The sequence below is a fragment of the Schistocerca serialis genome, unplaced genomic scaffold (genome assembly GCF_023864345.2).
Source record: "Schistocerca serialis cubense isolate TAMUIC-IGC-003099 unplaced genomic scaffold, iqSchSeri2.2 HiC_scaffold_1034, whole genome shotgun sequence".
Taxonomy (NCBI): Eukaryota; Metazoa; Arthropoda; class Insecta; order Orthoptera; family Acrididae; genus Schistocerca; species Schistocerca serialis.
The window spans coordinates 107,501-112,500 of NW_026047222.1; the positions used below are offsets into that span (position 1 = coordinate 107,501).

The 5,000-nt window shown below is 53.2% G+C and overlaps 1 non-coding gene across 1 annotated transcript in view; it reads left to right on the plus strand.

Moving 5' to 3' along the window:
• Window positions 1-3,629: 3,629 nt before the first annotated feature.
• LOC126430172 (small subunit ribosomal RNA) overlaps window positions 3,630-5,000 on the plus strand; it is a 1,909-nt gene continuing 538 nt past the window's right edge. The window contains exon 1 of the ribosomal RNA XR_007577034.1: window positions 3,630-5,000. This exon is cut by the window's right edge and continues 538 nt beyond it. This is a non-coding gene — a ribosomal RNA (small subunit ribosomal RNA).

A 5,000-nucleotide genomic window follows, 5' to 3' on the forward strand; every position in this document is an offset into this window, starting at 1 on the left:
CGTAACCCATGTTGTGCCGTAACGTAACCCATGTTGTGCCGTAACGTAACCCATGTTGTGCCGTAACGTAACCCATGTTGTGCCGTAACGTAACCCATGTTGTGCCGTAACCTAACCCATGTTGTGCCTTAACCTAACCCATGTTGTGCCTTAACCTAACCCATGTTGTGCCTTAACCTAACCCATGTTGTGCCTTAACCTAACCCATGTTGTGCCTTAACCTAACCCATGTTGTGCCTTAACCTAACCCACGTTGTGCCTTAACCTAACCTACGTTGTGCCTTAACCTAACCCATGTTGTGCCTTAACCTAACCCATGTTGTGCCTTAACCTAACCCATGTTGTGCCTTAACCTAACCCATGTTGTGCCTTAACCTAACCCATGTTGTGCCTTAACCTAACCCATGTTGTGCCTTAACCTAACCCATGTTGTGCCTTAACCTAACCCATGGTGTGCCTTAACCTAACCCATGTTGTGCCTTAACCTAACCCACGTTGTGCCTTAACCTAACCCACGTTGTGCCTTAACCTAACCCACGTTGTGCCTTAACCTAACCCACGTTGTGCCTTAACCTAACCCACGTTGTGCCTTAACCTAACCTACGTTGTGCCTTAACCTAACCCATGTTGTGCCTTAACCTAACCCATGTTGTGCCTTAACCTAACCCATGTTGTGCCTTAACCTAACCCATGTTGTGCCTTAACCTAACCCATGTTGTGCCTTAACCTAACCCATGGTGTGCCTTAACCTAACCCATGGTGTGCCTTAACCTAACCCATGGTGTGCCTTAACCTAACCCATGTTGTGCCTTAACCTAACCCATGTTGTGCCTTAACCTAACCCATGTTGTGCCTTAACCTAACCCATGTTGTGCCTTAACCTAACCCATGTTGTGCCTTAACCTAACCCATGTTGTGCCTTAACCTAACCCATGTTGTGCCTTAACCTAACCCATGTTGTGCCTTAACCTAACCCATGTTGTGCCTTAACCTAACCCATGTTGTGCCTTAACCTAACCCATGTTGTGCCTTAACCTAACCCATGTTGTGCCTTAACCTAACCCATGTTGTGCCTTAACCTAACCCATGTTGTGCCTTAACCTAACCCATGTTGTGCCTTAACCTAACCCATGTTGTGCCTTAACCTAACCCATGTTGTGCCTTAACCTAACCCATGTTGTGCCTTAACCTAACCCATGTTGTGCCTTAACCTAACCCATGTTGTGCCTTAACCTAACCCATGTTGTGCCTTAACCTAACCCATGTTGTGCCTTAACCTAACCCATGTTGTGCCTTAACCTAACCCATGTTGTGCCTTAACCTAACCCATGTTGTGCCTTAACCTAACCCATGTTGTGCCTTAACCTAACCCATGTTGTGCCTTAACCTAACCCATGTTGTGCCTTAACCTAACCCATGTTGTGCCTTAACCTAACCCATGTTGTGCCTTAACCTAACCCATGTTGTGCCTTAACCTAACCCATGTTGTGCCTTAACCTAACCCATGTTGTGCCTTAACCTAACCCATGTTGTGCCTTAACCTAACCCATGTTGTGCCTTAACCTAACCCATGTTGTGCCTTAACCTAACCCATGTTGTGCCTTAACCTAACCCATGTTGTGCCTTAACCTAACCCATGTTGTGCCTTAACCTAACCCATGTTGTGCCTTAACCTAACCCATGTTGTGCCTTAACGTAACCCATGTTGTGCCTTAACGTAACCCATGTTGTGCCTTAACCTAACCTATAATGTGCCTTAACCTAACCTAAAGTGCGCCGTAACCTAAACTATATTGCGCCTTAACCTGACGCACGTTGTCGCTGAACCTGCTCTGTAATTGTTATGCAACCCGTTAAAGTAGTGTAGTGTTGCCTAACCGCAACCCTCGCAATATAGTTCGCTACTCGCACTGCCCGGTCCCCTGTGTATCGCGTCATGTTAAACACCTTGCAGGTGTTGCTGACTTTCCACATGCTCCTGCTATACACTGTAGTGTGGATAGCAGCAGGACGTACATGCCCCCCCCCCTTCCCCCCTGCCTTCGCAAGCTGGTCGGTGAGAAGTTTGCATGTTCAATGCCCTTCGCATGCCGACGTACTCAGCCTACGTTGTGGTACGGCCTGTCACCTGTCCGCCGATGTACGCAAAACCCACAAACTGTACTGCACATTGCTCCGTATGTACTGAATGATACATCGTGGCCCATGTGACCGTATGACGACAGCGCCTAGCAACGGCGGACCATACAGTCCAAATATTGTGCACGCAGCTACGTGTCGTCTCCCTATAAGAGCTGGATTGCAGTGTGGTACGCCATACAGACGTGTGGGAGGAACGGACGCCCTGGATGGCGATCAGCATGAGCAGTCTGTTGATGTAGTGGAGCGTGTATTCGGACGTAGTCGTCTCTTCTCACACACCGTGATAGCATGTTGCACCGCGTTCCACATCTGCGACATGCTGCAGAGGCGGGCTGACAGTCGTTCGCGCAATGGACACCGCATACGTACGGGGTCTACCTTCCACGTGTTCTCTAGGCGTGCACATGTTGTTGCGTCTATGTGGGCAGACGTAGTGTGTTGTGACACCTGACACAGGCATGCAATACTCGTTGCAAATGGCGATGGACGTGTACGTTTGCTGGTGACGTTACGCAAATGAACAACCGGTAACCCGTTGTGGTGCGGTTGTTCTCGCTAGAGGTGAATCAGTGTTGGCGACGATCGGTCGAGCTATTAACCGGTTGTTTCAGGGATACCCACCATGCCCACGAACGTGAAAGGGGACCCACCATGCCCACGAACGTGAAAGGGGATCTGGGTGTGAGGCGATACGCGGCGGTGGCTGGGTGGGACCGTCCCCGGCCGGTGAGGGGGGGCCGCCCGGCGTGCTGGCAGCGCGGTGCGTGGGCGCACGCGCTACAGCCGGCTGGTGGGGGCGGCCGGTGGCAGGCGCGCCGGCCGACGGACGCGGCAGGCGGCGCAGCTGCGCGCCGGCGCCCCCTGCTCGCGGCGCCTTGCGGCCAAAGTAGGTCCTCGCGGGCCCGGTGCGAAGCGCGGTGGCCATCTGCAGTGTGCTGGTCCGATTGAGGACTTTGTGCGCTGAGGATGCGCCGCCGCCCGGCGCTCGGCGCCGCGACGCCGTCTGCTGCTCGGTCGCCCCAGCGGTTCTCGCAGGTGGTTTGTATCGCAGCTGTGCGGACGTGTTGGCGCGTGCGCTGTGCTGGGAGAGTTCGCTTCGGCACCCAAGTAGGGCTTTTGTCCTTCTGTGGCGCTGGCGTTGGAGCTGCCGGTCACCGTAGGTGGCGCGTGTTGTCTCCCGCCGGCAATGCCACGACAGCACGCTCCCGGGCCTCTGTCGGCAGCGGCAAGCTCAGTTGGGAGCACGGGTGGTCGCACCTAAAGCGTCTACTCGCCTAACTCCGGGCGATTGCGCCTCTCTCGAACCCGACCAAGTACTTAGGACGGCGCTGCGCGCCGCCGGGACCTGAGAGGGTTTCGAGGTGTGTTGTGCAGGGGAGCTCAGCCTCCTCCTGTTTGCAGAATAATTGAGCGGACGCTTGCGTGTTCGCGCGGGCCCCCGGGACACACTCCCGGGCGGCCGGCTGCTCAGCTCTAGTTGACGCAGCTCCCTGGTTGATCCTGCCAGTAGTCATATGCTTGTCTCAAAGATTAAGCCATGCATGTCTCAGTACAAGCCGCATTAAGGTGAAACCGCGAATGGCTCATTAAATCAGTTATGGTTCCTTAGATCGTACCCACGTTACTTGGATAACTGTGGTAATTCTAGAGCTAATACATGCAAACAGAGTCCCGACCAGAGATGGAAGGGACGCTTTTATTAGATCAAAACCAATCGGTCGGCTCGTCCGGTCCGTTTGCCTTGGTGACTCTGAATAACTTAGGGCTGATCGCACGGTCCTCGTACCGGCGACGCATCTTTCAAATGTCTGCCTTATCAACTGTCGATGGTAGGTTCTGCGCCTACCATGGTTGTAACGGGTAACGGGGAATCAGGGTTCGATTCCGGAGAGGGAGCCTGAGAAACGGCTACCACATCCAAGGAAGGCAGCAGGCGCGCAAATTACCCACTCCCGGCACGGGGAGGTAGTGACGAAAAATAACGATACGGGACTCATCCGAGGCCCCGTAATCGGAATGAGTACACTTTAAATCCTTTAACGAGTATCTATTGGAGGGCAAGTCTGGTGCCAGCAGCCGCGGTAATTCCAGCTCCAATAGCGTATATTAAAGTTGTTGCGGTTAAAAAGCTCGTAGTTGGATTTGTGTCCCACGCTGTTGGTTCACCGCCCGTCGGTGTTTAACTGGCATGTATCGTGGGACGTCCTGCCGGTGGGGCGAGCCGAAGGCGTGCGACCGCCTCGTGCGTGCTCGTGCGTCCCGAGGCGGACCCCGTTGAAATCCTACCAGGGTGCTCTTTATTGAGTGTCTCGGTGGGCCGGCACGTTTACTTTGAACAAATTAGAGTGCTTAAAGCAGGCAAGCCCGCCTGAATACTGTGTGCATGGAATAATGGAATAGGACCTCGGTTCTATTTTGTTGGTTTTCGGAACCCGAGGTAATGATTAATAGGGACAGGCGGGGGCATTCGTATTGCGACGTTAGAGGTGAAATTCTTGGATCGTCGCAAGACGAACAGAAGCGAAAGCATTTGCCAAGTATGTTTTCATTAATCAAGAACGAAAGTTAGAGGTTCGAAGGCGATCAGATACCGCCCTAGTTCTAACCATAAACGATGCCAGCCAGCGATCCGCCGCAGTTCCTCCGATGACTCGGCGGGCAGCCTCCGGGAAACCAAAGCTTTTGGGTTCCGGGGGAAGTATGGTTGCAAAGCTGAAACTTAAAGGAATTGACGGAAGGGCACCACCAGGAGTGGAGCCTGCGGCTTAATTTGACTCAACACGGGAAACCTCACCAGGCCCGGACACCGGAAGGATTGACAGATTGATAGCTCTTTCTTGATTCGGTGGGTGGTGGTG